The following is a 27,489-nucleotide window of genomic DNA, read 5'->3' on the forward strand; positions in this document are numbered from 1 at the left end:
CTGAAACGCACGTAGGTACTGCAATTTGAGCAGAAAATACTGAATTTCACATTCATTTCTTAACCAACAATAACTGTGTAAGCACTGCACCTACCCTAAGCCCAGCTACCAGTTCTGCCACCATGCCACAGAAGTGACACACACACAAAAGCGGGCGGGGGTAAGCCAGTACGAATTACTTTTTCGATACATACAGCAATACATGCTGCAGTGGGTTGTTATTTTATGAGCAGGTAAATTCTTGCTGTCATGCCTCCAAAAGAGGGAGGGAGCAAACAAGATCTGGCCACCCCCCATCACACACCAACAGCCTTAGTTTTCCACCAGTGAAATTCCACAGACACCTCCAACGTCAGTGCCATACCCTCAGTGGCCATGACCTTGGCAAGGCTGATGAGTACTGTCTAAGGCTACACAGGATCCTACAAACTAGGTGCTTACATGCCTAAATTGCTTCAGTTTGGATAAAAAAAAAAAACTCATCCTGGTACTTATGCTAAACGTATACACCACACAAACAGATGCTGAGAGTGGCTTGCACTAAGCTTAGTCCAGCTAAGCTGAGCAGTCACCTACCTACACTCAAGAACAAGAAGAGAGGAAGGAAGACCAAGCTCTTCTGTACACTAAACAGTCACCAGGTTTAAACAAACAGCAAAAATCCTTAAGTGCTAGGTATGTCCAGCCTGCACTGATGTCTCACAGCCAAAGATCTGTATTGCCATTTTTGAAAGCTCTCCCTAGCCAAGATTTTTTTTTTTTTTTTTAAACTGCAGTATCTGTAGAAACTAGTATTGGAGAAAGCCTTTCCAGGAGCAGCTGCGAGGCCTGGAAACATCACTGTTTTGTCTCTACCACCTTGCAGCTCAAATACAGAGAGGATTCCTTCTCATTCACCTCAGCACAAGGCCAGTTTCAGTAGTGTCAGTGTAGTTCAAACTATCATCAAACATAGTTTGTCCAAAACCCAGCTGATTTTCAGCCAGTAGAGATTGTAGAGCATTCATACAGACTTCTGCCAGTCCTGCAACAGGCATGGTAAGTTCCAAACATCAGCACATCTCCAGTGCTTTCCAACAGCCTAGTGCTGTACCAAACCCACGGCAACTCCAGCAACATTCAGCACAGTGCTGTCCCGGGCAAACAGACTGCATATTCTTTCTATTCTGAAATATAAGAAAAAGAAGCCATTTAATAACAATGTGCCATCCAGCAAACAGAATTTCATGCTGTAGCTACCAAACTTCACACACAGCTTATTTTGTCACAGCAGTGAACCAACTTCATCCATCTGGGAGGCTCTGCCTTATGCTGATTGTAAATTAACCTCGACTGCTTTTAAGATCACTTACAATACCAACTCTGAAAAGTATCCGCCTTGCAAAGGATTGACAAAGGTATAAAAAAAAGGAAAAACCAAACTGAAAGGTATCACACAGAGACCTGAATCATTTTTGAATGGAGAAGATTAAGTTAGAGCTACAGGCAGTAAGGAAGAGCTGCTGATGTAACTGAAGTCATTAACAGCTCATTAACAGGGAATCTGTACACCCACCCACCTCATAGCTACCCAGCAGAACATGCCCATCACAAACCAAGGCATTTCTTCCATCAGTGGGACAACTACCACAGCCTGAAGAACTGGACAAGTACTGTGGAAGCAGAGGCAGGTGGGTGCCTGTCGTAGTGCTGTGTTCTACGAAGGGACCCATGATATAAAAAAACAATAATAATTTAAAAACACCATCCCAAAACAAAGATAATGAGTTTCTATGACTGTACCAATAGCACAGATACACAACATAAAAGGGTAACATTTTAAACTATTTTTTTCTTTTTGAAATAGACACGGTCAAACCACATAATAGCTGCAGGGGCAACACATTTAAACTGCCTTCTATCATGCCTCTGCTTTGCTGACTTCTTAAAACTGAAATGCCCTTTACACAGCCCATAAAAAGGGCTGCCCATTTTAGATGATAAACTGATGATGTAGAACAAAGAACAAATCCTGCTCATCACACAATCTGCAAGGTCACTACCAGAAAAGAAATGGATCCCCTCAGTAACAACATTTACTGGGCTTCAAGAACCCAGCTTGATCTACTGACTGGTACCTAACAGAAGTGAACTGGGATTAAAGAAGGAGAGGAAGAGATGACTAAGGTGTTGAAAAGAAAATTATTGGAAGTTGTACAGCAAGCAAAAGAATAACTGAAGTAGTTTATTTAAATGAAGAGAGAGTTCTTAGAAATCAATTGCGTATGAAGCTACCATGCTAAAACTGTACTTCAAGCTTTCGCTTCCTGTTTTAATTACAGCTGCTTTCTGCTCTTCGTCTGCCCTTACCTACACAACGCTCCTCTGAACTCTTCAAGGTATAGATAATGGGATTACCCTCCTACTCAAAGCAATTCCACATTCATGAATAATTTCAAGTGTAGAGTTGAACTTTACTACAAAATATTTAGTTAAATTAACAGAAGGTGCTGAGCAGGCATATTTTATCCCAGATCGTACTCCATATTGTAAAGATGGTGACTATGAAAAACACCAAGCTTTCACCTGTCCCTAACTTTTCCTCACACCAGAGGCTGAGTTTCTCCATTAGCCTTTTGAGGATGTGTGTATTATCCCACCGTATTCCTCAACAGCATTCTCTCCTTCACTGGAGACACTTAATAGCCAACTCACTTGCCATGAGGTTCACTGTAAACCAAAGCTGGTTTCAGAGCAGACATACATATAAAAACCTAACAATTAAGCGCAAAAACCATTATTAACTTCTCTCTAGAGAGGTGTCATCATCCTTCCCCATTTCTCTTTTTTTTGTGTTTGCCTGGATATCAAATTAGATCGTGAGTTTTTGCAAATGGGGACAATTTTATAACATATGAACACAACAGGAATCCAGTTCAGCTGAATCTAAGAGCAGCAAGTTGGGCTTTCTTAAACTTCATTATTTCATAAACCTAAAAACGTAGGTAAGTCATATAATGTGTTGAATATCTAGTTTATATAATAGATATTAATTTAAAGCATCTACAATTCAAAGATTGCATCCTTGCACTGGGTGGAACAAAGTGTTAAAAGCAACAACCATAAACACCTTTTTTAAAATTGTCACGTTTTCACTACAATCTTGGTTTCATTTCCAGCATCCATCTATGAAGCAGTCTTTTGAAATGACAGTTTTCAGAACATCAATAACAGAACACCTAAGAGCTTGAATTAAAAGATAAGTCTGCTGGGCAGGGTTTTACTTTTTATATTTTACTAATTAAAACACTTCCTAGAGAGATTAGTTGTCCTTATTTGGTATCACTGCATTATAAAATTCTACATGAAACCTTTAGTGAAGAATTGGGAGATTGTGCTAATGCCAGCCAAGTTCAGGAAGTTCCTTCTTCCTCTATGAAAGGCTATTTTGTAACTTCTCTGGTACTTCATGAGTATTACTTGAGAAATCTCTGACACCCACTGTTGTCTGAGACGAACATAATTCAGGTCACTGACCTTCAGCAAATGCAAGCCTGTTGCTAGCAACATAAAATATAAATACTTGCTGAGATGCACAAATATTTATTTATTTACTGGTGAAATTATCCTGAACTATATGCCATTATGTTGAAATGATTACCTTGAGATGGTTAATATGCTGGAATACAATGGAGAGAGACATACATAAAGCACTAAAATAACAATTTCTTAAGCTTTTGCTAGTCTGCATCTCAACAGCGTGCTCTTGAAACCCACGAACAACAAATGATGCTGCTGAACACAAGACATACAGGGGAAAAGGTTCACCAAACAGATTTGGTACATTATTTAAAATACTGCACAATAAAACGTGAATTAAAACTAATACTAATGGAATTTTAATAAATAAATAAATCCCAGAGGGAATTTAGCTAGTTGTTGTCAACTTTTAGGACAAGTTCCCAGAGACGCACAGTTGAGGAGCTGCAGAACTGCTGTTCTGGAGTTTGCACATCCCCCGTTTTTTGTTACTGTAGTGGTAAAACCCTGCCTGTTTGGGTATACAGACACACAGGTGATTTAGGGCACAAAGTGCAGCCCAGGAGGCTGTGCTGGGTGGCCCTGCTTGGGCAGGGCTTGGAGCAGGTGGCCTCCAGGGGTCCCTGCCAGCCTCAGCCATGCTGTGAAATCCAGTCAATTAAGAGCAACTGCAGGATAGCTATGGTAACACAATTTAGTTGCTGTACGTTTCTGAAGTATAAACAGCGCGGTTTAAATGCTATCTCCAGTGCTCCGGACAGCAATTCAGATCCTCAGTTAAGAAGCTATCTTCTGTTATCTTTAGAATGTTAACTTAAAAAAAAAAAAATAACATGCAGTAGTATTTACTGCTTCTCTTTACTTAGGATAAAATAGATGTGATGCCATTTTTTTTTCCTTTCTCTTATATTGTTGCATATCAGGATTCATATATCTGAAGTATTACACAGAGCTCAGTACAACGCCTCACGTTCACACACACAAAGTAACATACACAAAAGTACATATGGCTTCAGCATATAAACCCAATAAACTCCTGCAGTTTTACAGTCACCTGTCCTCGGTTTCATTAGTATATCCAACAGGACCACAAGTACAGTTACCTTCACTTGCTCGTTTAACCCCTACTTCAGATGTGGAACATTAAAGTTATGGGATAAGGGCATTTTTGTACATGGCTGGCTCTCCAGCCAGTACAAGAAGGCACCTATCAAAACTTAGTTTATATTAAACTTCACTAACACACCATTCATCCTAAGAGCTTGTGTTATCCTTTTCACTACCAAAGGGGTTTAAATATACACTGCTAAACGAGAAGACTGCGTTAGCTTCTAGATCAACATTTGCGAGACACTTAAGAAACAATTACATCTAAAACAAAACATACCCTACCATCCTTATTCTTGTATACTGTCAAATTGTGATTCTCAGTGCTCCAAACAGCACTAGTTCCTCTAAAAAAGAAAATACTGTGAATGGCTGGTTTCACTCTTATGCTAAATTTACACCATGTGATGCAAGAAGCCATCCTTTAAGTGTGAAAGCATGTGCAAACAGCTTTGCTGAAATCACAGAGTTTCTCACCCAAATTCGGATCTGGCAAAGGCAGAACTACAGTTGCACTTCAGCAAGAATTTCTTCTCGGCAGCAGCACCGCTTAAGCAGCCCGTATCCTTTCCGCCACGACCTGCTTGGCTGAGACAGTGCTACTATGACAGAGCCGCCCCGCAACCCGCGCTGGGGAGCTGATCCGGGTGGGGAACCCTGGGGAGCAGGAGAAAAGACGCCCCCCGTGTTTAACCCGTGCCAGTTCTCTCACCTGCATCGCTACGGGCATGCAGCGAAACTGAAGGAGCAGCCTGGAGGCACGGACAAACAGCCGGGACACAAAGGGGCTCCCTCAGCCAGTGATGCTGTCAAAGTCCTAGGGACGGAGGTGCACCTCGTGTCACTGCAGACAGACCCAGAATGGTGTCGCACCAGCCTTAAGGAGGTGAGATCTCAGGGTGCAACCTGGATCTCCAAAACACCTGATTTATGACACACACTTTTTTAAACCTGGCCTCTTTATGAATAGGAACACCTAACTCTCCCTTCTAAAAGATGTGCTCTTTTCCTTGAGCTGATGATACTCGACCCATACAGCCAGACAACTCGGGAACTGTTTTTTAAAAATTTGGTTGTTCACGCTGTCTGTGGAATCAAGCCTATGGTTTTAGGGAGCATTAAAGTGATACAATATAAGAGGGGAAAAAAAAAATAAGATTAAAAACACAAGCTAATATAAAGTTAAAATACATCAGATGGTTTTAGATAATTTGCATATGCTTATTTCCTTACTCACTGACTTCAAACATTAACTTTTGGAAGTTCAAACTTAAAATATTTTTCACAATACTGACGATACGAGGAGCCACAGATTAGAGTGGGGAACTGCTTTTTTTACCACCTATATAACAGTGTCAAGCAAAATGGACATGGTTAAGTTTTACCTGGTTTAGAGCAGCAAAGTCAGACCACTCTACTTACTTCCTTTGCCCTCCCTCATCCAACAGAAGCAGGGAGATGCTACAGCAGGAGCTGCCCATCCCCTGCAATATCCACAAAGGTTTGATGTCACTGAGCTGTTATAACCAAGTACTTTCTTTCTCACGTTAACATGCTTCCTAACTATAACTTCCTTAAACGATGGCATCTTATGTGCAAAGATAAAATTAATTTCTTTTAGAAATGGAGCCTTTTTTAATATGTAGCACATGAAATAAACAGACTCATGTGAGTAAAGTCATATTTCAAAGTAGATTATCTATGAGGACCCTAAACTAGTTTATCCAGTTTAATTTGCTCTCATCATTGTGAATGCTTTTCAGCGCAGAGATTTTTCCATTGATGTCCCCAAAAACATAGTCTTCTGTAAATGAAGTGAGCTGTTTCTGCTCCTCGTGGTTGCGAAAAGAACTTCAGAAATGTGAAGCAACACGTATGCCACTACGTATTGCCATCCATCAGTTTAGAGCTTTCAATCTAAGGAGTCTCAAGACAGTGTAACCTTCCTACTTTTCTTTTTTTTTTTTCTTTCTTTCTTCCAGCCATAATGCCAGTATGCAAAGAAAGAATTAAAGGAATAACTAATACATCCACAGAAAGTGGCAAACCACTCAATTTACAGATCTTTACTCCAACCTACCTGTTACATACAGCTTCCTATTCTTCCCATTTAGTGATCCTTAACTATTATTTCCATCCTCTCCTGCCCTTTTATCTACAAAACAGACCACCTACTTCTCAGGGACTTGGCAAGACAGGAGTGCAGCTACTTCAACCTATTTATCCTAGAGCTGGGACAGCATTTGCAGTGCTTTCCAGGCAAGTGATGTGTACTGAAATGCTTTTACCCCTCAAAACCTGCAAGGGCTCAGACCCACAGCACACATACGTACAGATGCCACATGCACGCACTCTGCATGGCCACAGGAACGTGAGGGAAGGGTGGTTGTTCCTCGCTGCATGTACAGATCAAATTTACTGCAATGCCTTTATGTGATTTTTAATCACATAAAACCATATTCTTCAACAGGTGCAGACAACAGTTCCTTTCCAAAAGTTTGCCATTAAACTGATATTAAAAAGATATAAAAAAAAGAACTCCAAGATACAGGAGAAAATAAAACGGACACCTGAGCCGTACAGTATGGCCAGCAGGGCTTTAAACAAAACACCAGGACACATTCAAGTCAGTGGAGTCCAGCTTTCTAAGTGACCCATACCTAATGAATTCAGATGTTACTGGGTTTTGCTGTAATTGCTGTTTCCTTGTTTTAATTTCTTTTTCCTTTCTAATTCTGCCCTGCAGCATGACAAATTCCCTATCAAGCCGCAAGGTACACGTAACAGGAAATGGAAATTAACTAATTCATAGGTCATTATCTTGTTTTAATCAACATTGTTTCTGACCCTTCTGTTAAAGTAATTTCTTAGAATAACTACTATAAAATCTGACTCAGACCACAACAAACTCTGTTGCAAAAATACTTTATATACTTACACAGATCCCTAGGAAATCACCTGTACAGCTTCTATGGCATGTCTAAATGAAGGAAGACTATTTCTCCAGCAGATAGTTTCCCACCTTAGTTCAAAGGCAATCTGTAGTTACATATTTCAAGTATATTTATAACAACCAAGATGCTGGTTGCCCTGATACAGTAATATTTTTATCTTGAAAGCTTCTGAATTGCTTTACTACATAGCAATACGCACACCTATAGTTTTTGAAATTAAAACAAAACAACAGCTACCTGTAAACTACCAGTTAGCTCTGCAAATAGTACTTATTTATACGGCTGATAAGTGGCTTGTTGGAACAACATACTGGTTTGTGTGCCTTCTCTAGTACTTTTCAACCTCTCCAAACACACCACAGAGTAACTGCTGCTTAACTGATCCCCAGAGGACAGCTCCCATTGACAGCTGCAGTGCCACAATCTAATTTTGCCCTTCATTATCTCAGAGATTTAGACAGAAGACGCATACACACAGCTAGGTGCTCTCTAGTCATATGTGAGCCATATGCCTGGGTCTTAAAGCAGACTTTACCCCCGAATCCCTGTATCTTCTGCCAGGGCATGTACACTCCTGATAAGAAAAGTGATAATGAAGAATTACTGCTGATAAACTTTCTACTCTAATACAATAAATCATTTAACTCTTTCAGCCTAAATCATAGCTTGAAAACTGACACTTGTCTACTTCTGCCTTGTATCCAAAGAAACCAAATGAAAGTATTTTGTTCTCAAACATCTCCATTTTCCTTAATGCATCTGTCAGACTTCATACACTTAGATTATTTTTTTTCCTCCTCAGTAATTGTTCGGGTACATTTCTGATCCAATGCATCTAAAAGGAACATGTAAAGAAAGATTTATTCAGTTATAAACACATTTTCCTCACCCTGGAAGTCCTGCAGAACTCAATGTAAACTTTCTCAAAAAAAAAAAAATATATATTTCTAGCATTTAAAAATTAACCAACAAGGTACCCAGATCTTGCATCTTCCTGACAAGGCTTCAGCCACAACATGAGTCTGAGGACAAACTGGCCAATGACTAGGAGAATGATTAAAGCGAACACATTTGCAGTACAACTATTTAAGAAGCCTGAAATTAGACAGAGGATGGCCTCAGCTCTTAACTTTCTCTTTTTTATTTCTTATTTCCTTCTCTCAAGGTAACAAACAAGACATGGTCCATCTTATCATCAGGTGGTGATTTTTATGCAGGCAAGTTCACAACCTTCACCTTATTATTACAATTGTTAAACTCGGCACCTCAGAAACAGGGCAGATGCTGCTGCTCCACAAGGGGAGCAGGGGCCGATTTAAGAGGCTGGCAGCAGCAACAAAAGTGGTTCTGGCTCACAAATGGCTATTCCTAAAAGTAACTCTAACATATTCTTCTAAAGGGAGGGATGTCCTTTTTCCCTTTTTGCACAACTCAAAATTTCAGCACATTATTGCTCTTTGTACAGACCCCAAGAACAATACTGAAGTGAAATACGGAATAGCCCTTCTGCCTTTCTCCTCAATTAACTCACACAAAGGTGCAAATGTACAAACAGGGACTTAACCACAACTTACATTCGCTTACAGAACTCAGATTTGCCTTTTAATTAGATCAATCAATGTCAAAAGATGCTGGAAGGGAATTTTAGGATTACCTCCAGGATTTTAGGATATCAACAAAGTAACCGGTTCCCTAAATTCGGATGTAAAAGAGAAGTTACATTGTTTAAAAGAAAAAGAGATGAAACTGCTTCTTTCCAAAACTACACGTACCATGACAGCTCTTCCAGCTCTCTCTAACTCGGAAACCAAAAACCAGGTTCCAGCTTTTACCAGACATGCCAGTACAGACACACCATGTTTAAAAATCATCTTCAATATGCTTTCAAATAGCGGTTCATATGAAGTTCACCAGCTTTTAAAGTAAATTTACAGTGGTCAAGGTCAGGCTCTATGATAACCAGATGCATTCAAATATGATGATGAATAAACTAAGTTACTTCATTAAAATAAGAATTCTCGAGCTGCAGTTGCCCAAAAGCCAAAGCTGATTTAGATTTGGCTGCTGTGTTCCCCCCACTGCCCTCCCTGCCCGCTGCCATTCAGTGCAGGCCCATCTCTGGCACCTTCCCCAGCCTTGTTGAGTCACCTCCACAATTCAGCGTGATGTAAAATATTCACCTTTTGCTATCAGTTTCCTGCTAGCTCTGCACAACACCACAGCCCGAGTTTAACTTTCACCTTAAAAGTCTCCCCAGTAAATAAAAACTTAACTTTTTTCTTCAGCACGTGCAAACAGTAGTGCATTTACATTCTGCGTGCTACCACCTGGTCAGGGAGAACTTCATTTGTGTTTTTGTACGGTCTCTGCTGCCTGGACCTTTGAACCTGACAGCTCCGAAGTCAGGACCCCAAATCCAAGTACTTGGTGTTGGAAGTGAGGCAGCCACGCTCTAGCACTGTGCTGAAAGAGAAAGTGGGGTATTCTACTTACGGAGGGAGAACTTCATCGTCTTAGGCGCTGTGTGACACACAATTAAATGGAGATCCTTGCCTAAATAGCTCATTATCTAAACCAAACAAGTTTGTCGACTAAAAAGCAAAAGTAGAGGGCTCACAAACCTTAGACACCTATAATAAAACTCTCTGTATAGGCTACAAATACAATCCAGGAGAAATAAAGAGCAGCCTAAGTCGTGTACGTCAGATAATTCTTGCCAAACTGCCACGAAGCACCTCGAAGACCACAGCTCACATCTGGTTTGATATGACTAGTTACAGACCCCACCTCTGCTTCTGGAACACAAGGGAAATGCTTACAGGCTCTTCTATATATAGTTTGTGTCTGTCATAATAGTCTACATAAATAAATTTGAAGAAATAAATTTAATCAGGCCTGCCAACTACAAACTCCTCTGACAGCAAAATGAACAAAAAAAAAACGTTCATCACAGTAAAATCCGGCATCCTTACTATTCAGCTCTCAGTGGTCTAGCCTACATACGCAGAGACTTCTACAGCATGCCTTAAATCCTAACTCAGTTTGACCAATGCAGCAGTAAAGGAGGTATCTGAATTCTGAAGCAAAAATGCTTCTGCCGTGGATTATTGCTGCAATCGCATAGGGAACATTATTTCTATCATCTTATGAGACCTCAGGTTGGAGGAGCTGAAGAAAAGCACTGCTTGCAGAGTTCAGGACACCTCAAACGAGAGCACAACGCCGTTATTCCTTATGAACTGCACTCAAATGCATTTCAAAGAACATCATGGGGTATTTTTCTTTTCTGAGTTAACAAATGTAAATACACAATTTATCAGAATAAGTCCTTCAGGAAATCAACTTCATTATAAAAATTAGTGTTAAAGCTCCTTAAGAAATAACTGAAGAATGAGTTGAAAATTACCCCACTGCTGCAGACTGCTCGATGTCCCATCTACGCGCTCCCACACTCCCTACGTCTTATTTGCATATCACTCAGCACTCCTGACTTGGTGGTTGCCCCATGTTTGCGTAACTCACATAGTGTCTGCATTGAGAAAACAAAACATTACCCAGGAGCCATTTCCTGTAAAAGGCATAAGCACTGACTAAACCCCGAACCGTTCTTCTTCCTCTTCCTTTAAGGTAAGCGCACTGATCGCTGGATTGGAGAGTTGTGTTTCCTTTTCTTCCCGTCCTGTGATTCTTTGATTCTCTTTTGTACCAATTAAGTGGGACTTGTGGGCAGTCTCCAAGAACATGTGAAAGGCCAGGTGATCGACATATTCTCACTGCACGTCAGGAACAAGTTTGGATTCACTTCACCTGAGGAAGACACTGAATGGGGGCTCATTTATAGCTCACTCCCATGCTCTACCAGCTGAGGTCTAAGTGATGGAAATGATGGTACTCCCAGCTCCCTCTGGACCTGCTTAAAACAAATTTCCACAGCTTTCTAAAAATAATTCACATGCCTAATTCCAGAATAAAGAACTCTGAATCTGTCATAAGCATCTTACAGAAGAGTACAATCTACAAAATACCTCTTAATTTAGAAGGGATATCCTCCAGGGATGGCTTGGACAGTTTCCCCAAGAAGTGTAAGAGCTATTAAAACTCCATTCTGAAAAACATTTAAAGCACTGAGTGCTTAGGGCACAATGCTGGATCTACAGGTGAAGTCCTGCCTTACACTCTGACAGGCTGCCCCTGCCAGGAAGGGCAGCCCCGCTCCCTTTTCCCCAGGTGCAGAGTTCTGCCCCTTTCCTGGGCAAAGCTTCAGTTTTCACACTGAATATATGGCAAAACGAGTTAACTCAACAACCCAACCAAATACTGTTCACATCTCTGTCAGGTACTTTTTTTGCCAGAAAGATGCTAGCTCAGTTTGTGTCCCATTACACACCTCCACGCTAAGCATATGGCTACACAGGCTGACCAGGCTCAGGGCTCCTGCTGTACAGAAAGGCCTAAGTCACAGGCAAGGCTCATCTTCTGGCGCTCTTCCACCTCCTGATGAAACAGGTTAGGTAGCTAAACTGGCAGTAACGATTTTACCTTTTATGTATATCATTAGCCTTTTGTACTTTGCTTCTTAAGCTGGCCCCGCATGGAAAAGTAAAGCCAAAGCACCAAGAAAGAGAACTTACAACAATGTACAGCCAAGGGAGAAAGCGGACGGGGACAGTCCCTTGTCATCTGATTTCGGCTGCTGGCAAACCTGCTGGGTCACAAAACCTGCCCTGACTTCTGACTGCTGCTTCCCCTGCAACACCCAGGCACCGACGAGGTAGGTGTTGCCACGATGACAGCCCCAAGCCCGTCAGAGGATGGAGCTTAATTCCTCTCCGTCTCGTAAGCCGCCTTTGAAGTAGGAAATTACTGTAACTCTTGGATCACGCTCGTGAGGTAATCTCTGATGCACACAGCATCACGAGGCGCTCCGAAACTACGGTAAAGACGAGGCTAAGTAGATCAGCAAAAAACTGCACAAATGGGTTTTCCCCTCTTTGTTCCTTCACCGCAATGAATAAATAAAGATGAATAAATAAATGATTCCACTTTTACCTCACATCATTCACTCCAGAACTACAGCCCACATTTATTAGAATACAGACCACTGTCAGCCCCAAAGTTTTATTTTATTTATTTATTTTTTTTTTTTTAAGAAAATACTAATCATGCCAACAATTTTTTTTTTTTTAACTTAACACAATGCAACATGGTTTTAAGTTCTATCTGTAGCTCATTTACCATGGCCTTATTCCCCAGTTAAGGAACCAGTGACCTAGAAAACTCTCATTGAAGAAGGAGATGAATTAAACTTCAGTAAATTTTCATGTATTCTTGTGATGAAATCAAAATACTTATTTTTCAGATTTTAAACTCTTGCTTTACTGTGTTGCTAGCCTCCATCCCTGCCATTAAGCGTAATCTTGATACATCCCGAGATATGCCGTGCTGCACAGGTTGTAGGCAGCAAAAGTCTGGAGCATTTTAAATGGCATTATGAGTCATTAGGAAGAATTCAAACACCCTATTCAAGTCATATAAACACGTGGATGGGGCTGCACGCACACACAGGGAGAGAAGCCAGCACAGACAGTGGGCACACAGCAACCAGCAACAGCTTTACTGGGGTACATTTATCATCACACTGAATAGAAATTTCATCTAATACGCATGGTAGCTCTACGTCCCTATAAAATATGGTTGCAGGTAGCTCATCAGAGACTCCAGCATGTTTGCTGGGCCAGATAGAAATCACTGTTATGTCTTCTATTAAAAAAAAAAATATCACTAAGCTCAGAGCACACTCATCATAATGTAATCCAGCTTTCTTAGACTTTCAGGCAGTCATTCCTCACCAAGCCTTCCCCCTTTGGTGAAGGTATGGAATAGCCCACAAAAAAGATCTAGTCACTCAAGAGCCTTCAAAGACCAGGAAACCGTGACACGCTTTCATCAAGTGAAATGAATTGCCAATCACCACTAAAATTGTATAAACCTGTATTATTTCCTGCCTATCGATATCAAAAACGAGGACTTTCTAGTATGGAAAGTGTTTTATGAATCGAACAAAAGGTTGCAGAGACTTCGCTGTAAGGTTGGCAACAGGTTACACCTTGTGTCACCGGCACACAAACACAGCCCACAACAAACGTGAGTTTGCTTTCACTCGCATAACAGCAAAAGGTTAAAACCAAGGATGAAGGAGCACACGATCGTTAAACAAATCTCAACATTTCCTGCTACAAAAGAGAAAAAGAAGGGGGACAGCATTCTGACACACTCCTTCCTTTCCCAAACCTCTATCAGCTCTAACACTGATTGACCAAAAAGAAAACCAACTTCATTCAGGTCCGCTTACTGGGTTTCACACACAGGCACGATGCTAAATTATTTGAAGAAATCTGCCAAATTTTGATACCCTAAAGGCTTTAAAGAACTCAGAAGAACTCTTTTTTTTTTTTTTTTTCCACTTTTTCTTTTTTCAATAACTGTTGAACTTACGGTCCTGAATGTAGAGACCAAGCTTAGCCTGCTAACTTGAGATAATGTTTTGAATCCCCTTCCGAGTGCAGTCACTATGAAGGAGGTGTACGGAATTCATTTTTGAATGTTCTCTGATAGCAGTCATAAGAAAGAAGTCTAAAATGCATCTCTCATCAAGACGTATTCCCTCTAGGAGAAAAACTCTCATAGAAGCCTTTCAGAAGAATCTTGTCTAACCGGGGTTTTATGAAATCCAAAGGCTAAAAGGGAAGAAGTTGAAACTTTGGGATTGTTTATATGAACTCCAGCAATTCCAGCATCCAAATGCTGGGCATAAACTAATCAAGCTAATGCTCTTCAAATGCAAGTTATCTGTCAGTTTTTCAAGAAGCAGACATGGCACTAACACCGACAAAATTATCCATTTAAGTAATGCTAAAAGACATGCAAAGATAATGCATCTTTCTGATTATTTAATAGTCTCCCCACCAGCATCAGAAGATGCTAGGGTTCTGTCCAGGGGAGCTTGGTTTACTGCAGTGCTTTTACCCGATAAAAATTCCTAAAATGATTTTAATAAGGTGGGTTGCAGGAAGGAAATGAGGACAAAAAAAAATACAAATAAATAAAAAACAAAAGGCTTTGAAATCCTGACTTCACAGACCTCCAAACAGTACTCAAGATCACCATGTCTGAGGTATCCAGGAAATATAAAGGAAAGAAAATCTTTACTGTCTGACTGAAGTCCTTGCAGGCTACCAAGAATAGCCTGCTAGATGGAAAGACTCCAAAACAAAGCCGCTTCTCAAACAGAATTTTTCCCTAATTGTCTACTAATGTTACTGAACTGGTGTGTTTCATGTAGCCATGTGCTGTGCTTTTTAAAAGAACTGCTGTAAAAAGATAGCTTTTGATACAGAGCTGCTCTTTTTTTTCATTTCATGAAAAAGCCCAACTAAAAGGTCACGAGTGTGATCTGACACACTACATGGATGATGCCAAGAGGTGTCCTTAAGAACACCGTATTTCTGAGCAATGTATGAAATTAGAGGGGCATAGCAAAAGAGAGGAGCAACAGAGTGAGAGCTCACATCAGGTGCACCAAAGGGACAAGTTGCAGCCTCACAGACTCACTTCTGCAGCCCTTCATACAGCAGTTTCCAGTGCAAGGCAAAAGAGAAATACCCAATATGAAAACCGGGCTGTCAAGATGGTCATGAAAGAGAACTCTTTCCCCATTCGTAACACCACGTACACAACTGACATTCAGGAGTTGTTCAGACGCACTCCTACGCGGATTTAGCAGCCAAGGCCTAACCTTCCTCTTTTGCTCAGAGAGGCTCTTTCTCAAGACAACTTCATGTTAGGTTCCTACTGGACTTACTAGAAAGCATGGAGAACTTCATGGTGCCTCGGTTTTCCATGAAAAAGCAAGAGACACGCTAACCTGTACAGATGACATCTGCCACAGACAGTGTGAAAACACTGAGTGGTCTTCCTCACTTTCCTGAGAGGGAAACAGATGACATCCTAAAGTACAAAGGTAGCCAAAGTGGGCAGCTTTGAAATGCAGAATAACAAAAAATTTATGAAAAATACAATGGATTGATGAAGAAGGGAGGGGGAAGACATTCTCTAAACTTTGAAATATCTAAATCTTTATTTGACTGAGGGGCCTCAACTGCTCCTAGAAATTGAGCAACACCACACTGTTTACCGCTGAATATCTTCACTCATGAAAAAACGCACATAGAACAAGTACAAGGAACAAAGTTTACTTAAAAGAAGACTAGAACAAGACCGAAAGCAGAACAGAAGGTGGATGGGATTAAAAAAAAATCAGGCAAGTCACTGAAGTGATATAACATTTATGAGTAATACTTTTATTTACCAACCAAGTAGGAAGCAAATGAACATTTGCAAAGGCAGCTATTGTAATCCAGAGTAGTGTTTGCTTATTAGCATGTATATCCTGATAGCAGGCTGCTTTATAACCTGACTTAGAGCAGCTGCCCTAACAAAACAAAAATCTGCAAGCTCAGGGAGTGGTATGTTTTAGTGCTCCCTCATGTAACAATGCAAAAGTTAAGATGATGTTCATCAGGTTGTGTGGAGAAAGCACGCCGTGCATACTACAGCTTTCAGGTACTCCTGGCTCCAGTTCACCCAAAGGCTTATGGAACCAAAGGAGATGGGAGGAGAAAAAAAGCCACGCAAAAAATGCAACATTTGTTGTCCTCCCTATTAGAAGAGCAACTATATGATCTTCCACGTTTTTATTTGAAGTACCTTTGGATTACTAAACTGTAGATGAAATTTCACCTCTGATATAAGGAATCAACACTCGCAGTACTTCCCCAACTAACAGGTAAATGGTAATCAACAAAATGTAAATAAGTGCAACAAAAATATTACCTATATGAATGCACAGAAATGAAATAAGAACATAATCCCAGCAGCTCTGGTCACTTTTAAGAGGACAAGCAAGCATGGAATTTTCAACATTTTTTGTTTTTCTATTTGTTTAACATAACCAGCCCGTGTTGATAATATTAGGAGAAACATTTTTCGTGTCTCCTCTGTACAGCAGAGCCAATAAATAAATAAATAAGAACTTTTCTGCTCTGCAGTTTCCCTTTGCTATCAATAAACTATGTTCACATCCTACAAAGACAGAAAAATACCTTTCATTAGAACATTAACTTCAGAAACTCTAATTCATCTTTCCGTTTGTCCAAGTAGTAACTATCTATATTTTGTGTGCCCATATCTGCCTTATGGCAATACAGAATTTAAGATAAAATTTTAGAAGAGCACAAAATTGAGAAGAAATCTATATATCGCGTTGTTTTAATGGTACAGTTTGGAAAAAATAAATAATAAATAAAAATTTGGGGTTTCTTAAGAGGTTTTCTTCCCTAGAAGTTGAAGCAGTTTTTCCTCTCAGAAGTGTTGTTCTCTCAAGGAGGGAGAGAAAAAGAGAAAGTGAGAAAATGTGAGAAAGATCAAGTATGAGAAAACACTGAGTGACTGAAAGATTGAGCAAGGAAGGAAGAAAAGAGGAGCTTGAGAGAGCAAGCACTAAAAAAGGATGCGAGACAGTAAGGGCATAAGCACCAGTTAGAAGAGAAAAGGAGTAAGTGAGAGTGAGGAAGACCCAGCAGATGGACACAAGCAATAAGGGTGCAAGAAACCAGAGGCGTATCAAGAGGGCAAGCAGGAGAGAGAGAATTTGCTCTCGAGTCAGGCTGTCGGGCAGATTTTGTGCGTGTCAGAGCGCAGGCGAGCGGGAGAGCGTCAGAGGGCAGCAGGAGAGAGGGAGGGAAGGAGCGCGGAAGCTGGAGATAGCAAGCCAAACTCTGAGAGGCACAGAGCGAGGGAAGAGGGGGCGGGGAGGGCGGCAGTGTGCATGTGTGCGTCTGTCTGTCTGTCACTGCAGTGATTTACTACAGGAGGGGTGGCAAAAATTCCTCCGAATGATGTTCTCCATTAAGTAACAGAGCTCTCCGAGCCAGTTAACCAACCCCGGCCTCTTCCAGGCACCCTGCTCCTGTCCACCCACACAGCCCATTCCATTATCTTGTCAAATGTCTCAGCAGCAGCACAGTATACCAGGTCTAGGAACCGATCTGGCTGAAAAGTAACCCGATTCTCCACCCCCACACACACCCAAATGTTATATATATAAAATTATGTATTTCAGCCAACTCAGTTTCCAAGTCTGATTCACTGGTTGGTCTTACAAACAGCTGTGCCAACACAAAGCAGGTGGGAACAAGCAGCCAGAATCTGAAGAGAAGGGGAACTGCTTAAGCTGTAATTGCCTTCAAAGAACTGCTTGTTGCACACTTTGCCTTAGAATAACTCTCTCAATAATCCAACCCAAAGTGCTTCAGTGGCTGTACATATTGCAGCACGAACTTCCAATCAGTTTGCTAACACTTACGCAGTAAAAACAACACAAACAACGCCATCAGATTTAAATACTGCTCATGTCCCAGAGCCCTGGTCAATGAAATTTTAAAATAAGAGTGGTGCTTTTCACAGTTTTGCTCCTTTACCTATTATTTCAAGTTTGGTACAGGTATAGTTCTTGGGAGAGCAAGGTATGATGAAAGCGTGAAGAGAATCAACGTTGCTCGTGTTTTCCTCTGAACGTGCCGTTCTTTGCTGTGCTGCCCTGCAGCACTCTCTCAGCACCGAAACTACATACCAGCCTACTGCCTTGTCTCATGCTGGAAGATGGTATTGTTCTGGATAAAAAGAGGTAATGAAATCTTTCCAAATTCCTCCCAAATTTACAAAGGTCTAGTACCAGAAGACCAGTAGCTTCAGTCTTCTCCCATCGGCTTCTGTCAATTTGCTTCTCTTCTGTGTCACTACTACCGACAAGTCTGACCAGCTGAAACTGGAGCACAGATTATTGCTGGGGAAGTCATGTCGTAGAAACTTAGCCAACTTCGCCTCATGAAAGCCAACCAAACCAAAGCACAAAGGAGTGTGGTTTACACAACCGGTATACGTCTGCACGGGTAACCCGCTGTTCTCCAAACTCCTTGCTCTCAAGTGGCTGACCCACAAGATTGAGAAATCAGTCCTGCCAAATGCTGGAGTTAACCTGATAGCTCAGGTAACCGAGGTGTACTAAGAAGAAGGAGATGTTTCAATTATACAAATTGTATGAATACCATATACGTCTCTTTCTGTACGAAAAAAGTTTTGTAAATGACATAAAATCAAAGAAGAAGAAGAAGAAGAACATTTCCTAAGAAGCTAGGAAATGTTTAAATTAAGGTGGGCTAGATATACAATTCTGTCTCACAGTTTGCAACACAATCTTCCACAGTCAAATGCTATTTTATTCATCGAACAGATGTACATTAGGAGGATGGCACACAGAAAACAAAGCTACACAGTAAATGGCAGCTATACAGTAAACGATACTATTTATCGAAATATTCCACCAGTGCTTTCAGAAATTGAAGGATGTTATCAAATGTGGCAAAAGACTGTAAGAGAAAAAAAAAAAAAAGACAGACTCCCTTTGGGATAAAAATGAGTTTTAACTCAAATTCCCTCGAATTTCCACACAGATCCTAAGTTCCATGTGCAGACCACTATCTGGATATGCTGAGTCACTCTCCAACCTTAAGAGACTGCTTCTCTGAGTTACAAGGCACTCAGAATATAAACTCAAGTCAGATGCAACTGTAAATACTTGCATCCTGCTACTAAGGCATAAGATGCCTAAACCCCTCAGCCTCAGCTCCACCCTTTGTGTCACTGTATAACTCAGGGCAAGTCACTTTACCTTTTTTGCCTTTCATTTCCCTTGCTGAAAAGTATCTTACCTAAGCAGGTATTCACCTCCTGGTAATGAGGCAAAAACTGCTTTGTGTCTGGAAAGCAACAAGAAGTGCTATACAAAATGCCCAAAGTCACCGAACCCCTACTGTCACCCCTAAAAAATAAGGTTGCCAATAAGGAAGACACAAAATAATAATTTGAAAGGGGTTTCTAGTACCAGTTCTAGTATTACTTTTCTTGTGCTTTAGATGTAGAGCTCAGTGATATGGTTTAGTGGAGGACTTGTTAGTGTTAGGTCAGAGGTTGGACTGTGTGATCTTGGAGATCTCTTCCAACGTAGATGATTCTGTGAATTCTGAAGTCTAATCACTGAAAAACATTGCTTTCACAAGATGCTAAAAGAATCTGTTAGCACTTGCTAGACTCTGATCCATGCTCGAGATTATGAGAAAGTCACAAACCCCACACTAAGTGCAAAGTCTGGACAGCATGCAGTTATCATCAACCTATACCTAAAAACAACACCAGAAAACTACATCTGAAGAGATGCTTCTTTTCTGAGCACTACCCATTCCATACCGTGACTGAAGCAAAAATCCTGTTACAACCACAATTATATTTACTGCACAATAAAATAAAGTTCAGACCTCCACTAGGACACAGAGCCAACACACTAAAAGCAAGAGAATCTTCCCATTTTTGTCGCTGGGTGCTTGACTTAATTTGGGAATTTTCATGGAAATAACTGACTCAAAGACAACTCCACGGAGGTATACATGATTACAGCGTAAGGAGAAGGACCCTAATTACAACACATGGAATACAGTGAGTACCTGTTTCCTCTAGTGTACAAATAAAAAGGCACTGTCAAGTTGGGAGCTCAGAGTTTCTAGAATATGTACAGCGAGTAACGCGTAGCTTAGAAATTGTATCCTGAGCCCACTGTATGCTTACACTTCTGTCTCACCTCGTATCACCGATCTCAGGTTGCTTTACGAACTAAATTTTCCTCAGACATACAAAGATTAAGATTTAAAAAATAGTAGTAGTAATGCTGAGAAAGAGCGAAAGCAAAGCACATGAAGAATCCTGTATCAGAAGATACCAAGGGCAAAGTTTTCACATATGGAAGTTTAAAGGTTAAACTCTTCAACTTATATCCAAGCTCTTGTGTTGAAATAATTGCATGTTCTCACATCTCGATGAAGTTTAGTAAGAACTAGAAGACTCAAAATCTTACAAAAAGAGAGCGAGGCCAATAGCATGACAAAACACCATTTCAGGTATGTATGCCTAGGAGGACACTTTCAAAGAAAAAAAAATGTTATCATAAAGATACCTAAAATGATGAGTGGCATAGAGAAGGTCAATTGAGTCCACTCCCTTTCATAAGAGATTTTAGAAATACACACTAAAAGGGAACAAATGTAAACTAAGGACAAGGAAATCATTTTCACAGTGGAAAAAAAATTGCTAATTTCAATCAAAACATTTTCCTGATGTAAAAAAATCATTAAGAAAAAGAAAAAAGATTGTGATTTTTTTTTTGTTAGAATTCAAAATAATCTTTATTACATTGGACAGCGTGAAGATAGATATATATACTGACCAAGAGCTCGTAAGTTTTAGAACGGAAGTCTTCTATCAACTTCTCACTACTAGGAAAATGTTTAGTTACAGGGATTATTCCAATTTAGATTCTCCTTGTTCTCCTTAAGATGCTTCTTAAATAAGAATCTAGGAAGTTTGAGATTTTTTTCCTTCTATCCACTACTAAATTAAAGTCCCACACTCTACAAACAGTCTGCATGCACACAAATCAGACAAAAATCATAGATCACTGATCATCCTGATGTTGCTAAAGGCAAAGCACCATGTGGATACAGTGCCAGAGTTTCAGAAGACCTCTTAAAAATGGGAGTTTATCACATACATACTAGCTTTTCCTCCAGATACGAAACATGGAGATCAATATTCCCTTGTATGACTATATACACTTTACCTTTTTATTTCAACCCCATTGGAACAGTAGCTAAGCTGAAACAAACACTTTAAAATAGCTCAGCTCACTTAGAGAAAAAATATTTCTGCAAATTACGCAGCAGAAAGAGTGATTTCCAAACACAATGCTTGAACCTTGTGAACTAAATGTTAAACTTATTTTTCCATGTCTTGAAATAACTGGATGCTCACTAAGAACATCTAGCAGAGAGCCAGAATGCCATAACTGCCCTAACTCAGGTACACAACTACTTCCTTGCATTATAACCGGGATGGGGAGTGGGTTGGACTTATACTTTATAACAGAAAACCTTTGACAAACACAGCTCCGACTTGCATACAGATGTCAGTAAGTTCTCCTTCCTTTATGAATTTCTTATAACTCACAAATATTTCAGCAAAATTCTTTAGTTCAGTTTGCTGCAAGAGTGGTAGTATGCAAATCGCCTTAAGGAAAGGGGCACTAGACATTACTTTCAAACACAGAGTTAGAAATTGCCTCCAAATCTAATGACTGCTTATATGAAAAAAAAAATAAAAAAGAAGAAAAAAGAAAAAAAAAAGCATTGCAGAAGTCTTTATTGCATGAAGCAAAGCTGGTCTTGGTTTAAGCATGAAAACAAGTTTTCAACGTTACTATTAACCACTAAGGTAAAGCAGCTAAGCATTTCTATTCCAACAACGTTTCCACATGTGTAACTATTTCTCAGGGTTTCACACTAGGCTTATGGAGTTATACAATGACCATGCTGTGAACATGACTGGCTGATTTAACTCCACAGAGATATGTAAATGAGTGTTTTGATGGGCAAAAAGACTGAAAGTAGAGTCATATGGACACTGTGAACTGCAAGTCATGACTGCACACTGTGTCAAAGACACAGGTGAAAATATCACTTAACAAACCCTACAAAGCCAGGAGAGAAATCCTCTTGTAAGGACATCAGATATTGTTAATGATTTCCACTCACACCTCCACATTATTAAACGTTCGCCCTTCTATCATTAAACTTTTGTACAACAGCTGACTAACAAATTACAACCACTCCCAGCCTCTTATTCACCTGAAGGAAAAGCGAACAAACCACAAGTGCACACCTTTGCACAGCGCCATAACAACATGCTGCACAGGAGAGCATTAGGAATGAAGGGGTACGCATCTCAAAGTCATTACATCAAATTAAGAAAGAAATAATATTTACTTCACGTTGTACAGAACATAAAATGGAAATCAGATCCCAGCTAAGGTCTCCAAGTAGTACAACGCAAAACCAAACAACTTTTAACTATGATACAACCTTCAACTATAATTTTTAACACAGTATCACATAGACTTTTTCCACTCAGCCTTCAACATAAATGAATCATTTATGATGCTGTCTCTAGTAGACATAGTTCACAGAAGACATTAATTCACTTAGAAACTAAGCTTGTAAGATGCAGGCTATATTAAAAATAATAAACCATCGGGGAAAGTTTGAGGAGACGTGAGGGTCAATCAGTGTGAAGCTGTAGTAACTGCAGAGTTACCTGACCCCTCCTAGTGCTTCTGATCTGGGGGCAAGAAAAATGCAGTGTAAGTTTGGAGCCTCAGCACACGCGGAACTTGACTTGAGCAAAAATGTGATTTTGGTGGGAAGACACGGACAGATATACCATCACGCTGATGTTCAACACTTGCAGGCCTGCGCAAGGCCTGCCATAAAAATCTCAGCTTCTGAAGGCACATGATGACATTGACAGGAAAGTCACCCTAAAAACTGGAACACCGCATTCTAAACTGAGCGTCTGATCAGAGTGCAAAAATATATATTCAGCTGTGTTATTTCACAAGTATGATCCAGTATTTCTCGGACTTATGAGTAACTTCTACAGAAAGGGAAACTGCCGAGATCTTCAAGCAACAATCACCTCTTGTAACATTAACAAAGACATCAATAGATCTCAAACACTAACTTGCAATTTTTGGCATACCAGTAAATTAATGCCTGCTTATCCACAAATTAGAAAAAAAAAGAAAGAATAACAGGAAAGAAACCAGAATCAGACATGCTCAAGGAGAGCTCATTGAGCTTTCCATATCAACTGGGTTTTGAAAGAATGTATGAACTGGATTTTGCAAGAGTATATTAAAATTTTATCTGTCTATAATCAAACACATACCCTAGATGTATTTCATTTATACGTCCTGTAAAACTGTGTGTGTATATATATGGTTACGTATTTCTAAGTACCCAAAAGAGCTGCAACTACACCTGGACGGACTGACCAGAAGTCAGCGTAAGGAAATCCACAGTGCTCAGGGAAACAAAGATCTGAGCAAGCAGTGACACTTTAACTTCCCTACCTGACAGGACTCTTCTTCTTCTTACCCCTTCCTTCAGTTTAAGCTGTTCCCTCTGTAAAGCAAGTGGATGTGCTGTGCTGTGCTGTGCTCCGGCTGGCTCCTCAGCACCACATCCACTGGCAAAGCACATGAGAAGCTGTTAGTAATTTACGCAGCTCACAGTGACACCGCCGAGGATTTGAGCGCATCGAGGTAAACAGGATTTCAAATGCACAAAAATGCTAGCTGCATGTGTTCGAAGCCAGGAAGCAAAAAAACTGATGAACAATAGGTTCTTGGGTCACTAGGATTTAAAACTTTTGCTGGCACCTTGGATTTAATCACGAAAATACGTTTAACGATGGTTGTGCCAACCAGCCATTCTACTAGCTTGGTTTTTTGAGTAACTCAAAATTCACTCTGAGTTTTTTCAACTCTGTTTTGAAAGAATAACTCTGCCATCAGAAAGCAATTTGTACACGTCCATTGCTCTCTTATTTCACTGTCCAAACAGTTATTGAAGAGAAAGAGGAAACTACTCAACATGGAGACGTATTACTACTTTATTAACCTTTCCTTTAACTGACTCAAATCACAGTTTGTCTTTATTTGTTTCTGGGAAAAAGAAAAAAGAAAACCGGAAAGCTTTGGAACTTTATGTAATACCTAAATTGAAAGCTTGGTTTCTCACAGCTGGAACAAACAGTGGCACTTAGCTGAGCTGATTTCACTTTCATTTACAGTTTCACTTTCAGGTACTTAGGGCTACAGATCCTAGAAACTTTGAAAGGAGTAAGTTTCCGAATAAGTGCTAGCTTATGCTATTTTAATTACTGAAGCGTTTTCACTGCTTTCAAACTTAAGAAATGCTAAAATCGGAGAAGAAATTAAACTGATTATGTCTGCAACACAAGCTAACTGAAATAGCCACTGCCCAGACTTCAGAGGCTCCAGGGTATTCATACTGCAGGGACTTGGGCTAAGCTGACTGGGAACTGTCTGCTGCAGCTGCCTGGCCCTCCAGTTGGTGCTCTCCTGTAAATCACAGGGACAGGACACTTGGGAATGAATGAGGATGTGATAACATCACTGTCCCTCATGTTGGGGCTCCCCACCTCCGTCCTTATCAACAGGGGAAGGGAAGGGAAGGGAAGGGAAGGGAAGGGAAGGGAAGGGAAGGGAAGGGAAGGGAAGGGAAGGGAAGGGAAGGGAAGGGAAGGGAAGGGAAGGGAAGGGAAGGGAAGGGAAGGGAAGGGAAGGGAAGGGAAGGGAAGGGAAGGGAAGGGAAGGGAAGGGAAGGGAAGGGAAGGGAAGGGAAGGGAAGGGAAGGGAAGGGAAGGGAAGGGAAGGGAAGGGAAGGGAAGGGAAGGGAAGGGAAGGGAAGGGAAGGGAAGGGAAGGGAAGGGAAGGGAAGGGAAGGGAAGGGAAGGGAAGGGAAGGGAAGGGAAGGGAAGGGAAGGGAAGGGAAGGGAAGGGAAGGGAAGGGAAGGGAAGGGAAGGGAAGGGAAGGGAAGGGAAGGGAAGGGAAGGGAAGGGAAGGAGCTGATTTTGTGATCCATGTTCTCAGGCAAGCAAGCCATAATTAAGCACCTACAGATATTGGACCAGACTCATAAAAATATGAGTACTAGAGGAAATGGAGCTAAAGTTCTAGTAAAGCTGGGGTATATATGCACTAAAGTGAAAAAGAATACATTTGTACTGGCAAAAGCAATTGAGCTATTTTTTAATATATGCTTAGATAAAACAGAAATGAAACCAGAATTTTATCTCCCTTCCACATAAAGGAAAAAGATTAATCTATGGATATCAAACTGTTACGAGCGACTAATGATTAGGTCACTGCAATTCTATGGGTATATTGTGTCACCTCCAAGAGAGGGTACTATGTAACTGTACATACAGAATGTGTCTTTCTAGAAGGAACAATTGTTTCTAGTTATCACAAAGGTGGTGGGGTTTTTTCCCAGTGTTTTTAAACTTCAGTAGACTATAGCTCCCACAACTTTCCTCTTGAAGGATCCAGAGGTGAGAAAGGACAGTATTCCTCTTTGCAAAGCCTTGTTGACTTTTTCCCCCAGTCTTAAGTTTACAAGAAAAACATTTGCTCAGAAAGGCTTTTGTATTATTTCGGTCTTAGAGCAAAAAAGAAGTCTGACTAATCAGACTTGAGTCTGATTAGCAGAAAAGTTATTACACATTTAAAAAAAAAAAAAGTTCCTTAAACTCTTACTGAAAAAGGAAAAGAGATGGAATTGTAAAGTAACTTAACAAATAATCTATTGTATTCAGTTATGAAGACAAAAGTAGCAGTTCTCTGTAAATAATCCTATTCTACAACAACAGGATCTATTTACAAAAGGATTTCAGAAGTTATACAAGTCTCCCATGCTCCCATAAAGATACCAGGAAAGATTTTGACTTCACTTTGGGAAGTAGTTGTCCAAATGGCATCAAAAATTACTACAGGAAGACTAAATATATACCAGTCTTCAATTCCTTCTCAAGAACATGAGTTGTAACAGCAACTTTCAACCTATAGTCCTGTAGCCAGGGTTAAAGCCACCTGAAATAAAGAGGTTTTAAGAGGAACAGTGAAGAGAGGATTTAATTATAGCAAGAAAATTGCTTCTTTGGAAAGAGTCACTACCCTTTTTCAGTTCAGGTAAAACCATCAAAGAGCATCATAGCAAATAAAGGTACAGTTTTCCATGAGTTGTATTAACTGGTCTTCTTGCACACTACCGCATGAGCAGGTGGTACAGCTTCATACACGTTAGCATAACCTAATGGGAAGGGACTTTTTCACTTTATATTTTAAGGTGTTGACTAACTCATTTGAGCTAAAATAACAAAAATCTCGCAGTAAGGTCATTAAGGCAAAGCCTAACCAAACAGTTAGGCCAAACACGTTTCTTTACAAGGTCCTATTGGAATTAAGAGTTTTAAAATGCAACATACATGTTAGGAAGGATGTCCTAGTTAAATGTTACTTTAAAAGCTTAGACGAGAGACAGTTTTTACTTGACTCCAGTCATGTTTTTCTACTTTGTGTAAACCATCTACCAGTGTTAGAAGTCATTTATGGCCATCATGTGTTAATTCCTAGCCCACACAAAACCCGCACACTTTAAAAATTGATAACTTCCTGATTACTACATCCTTATTTTACACAAGTGCGGGAATGCTACCCATAAATTGACACTGAGACAGAGAACGCTTGGCTGCTATTAGGTAAAATTATCCTTGGTGCTGCTTCTCTGTAACTGTCCAGCATGGGGGAGGGGATTCCAATGGCGCGTCCTAAACCCACCTGAGCATTGATTCGGGAACCGATCACGGAGCAGACTTCCTTACTCCTTTGCCTGGAGACAATATTAAACTACTGTAATGTATAAATATGTACGCAACCATTTCAGAGAAGGAATTGCCCTCTTTCTGTGATTTAAGAAGTCCGTGTGCCCTATATTCAATTTTGAACAAGTTATTCAGTCCACTGAAAAAAAAAAAATCAACATTTCAACTCAATAAGCCTCACAAACTTTGATACAATTTTTAATTCACAAAATAAATGTAAATTTATCACATGCGTTCTACTTCAGACTGCAAATAAAACGGCTCTGGTTCCAAATACTTCATATAAGCCAAATGCATTAAGCATAGCCTACAAGAATAGTCTATATAGATACACACATATAGAGTTCACTAAAAATATAGAGATGGTAGCTAGCAAATACTAGCTCAAATTCAGATTTTTTTTCAGTGTTATTATTTTAATTCTATCAAGTATAATTAATT

The 27,489-nt window shown here is 40.2% G+C and overlaps 1 protein-coding gene across 2 annotated transcripts in view; it reads right to left on the bottom strand.

Annotated features, from left to right (window-relative positions):
* DYRK1A (dual specificity tyrosine phosphorylation regulated kinase 1A) overlaps positions 1–27,489 on the bottom strand; it is a 91,514-nt gene that overhangs the window by 62,376 nt on the left and 1,649 nt on the right. The gene's annotated exons all lie outside the window — the stretch shown is intronic.

Source organism: Netta rufina (genome assembly GCF_964035555.1).
Source record: "Netta rufina genome assembly, chromosome: 1".
Classification (NCBI taxonomy): domain Eukaryota; kingdom Metazoa; phylum Chordata; class Aves; order Anseriformes; family Anatidae; genus Netta; species Netta rufina.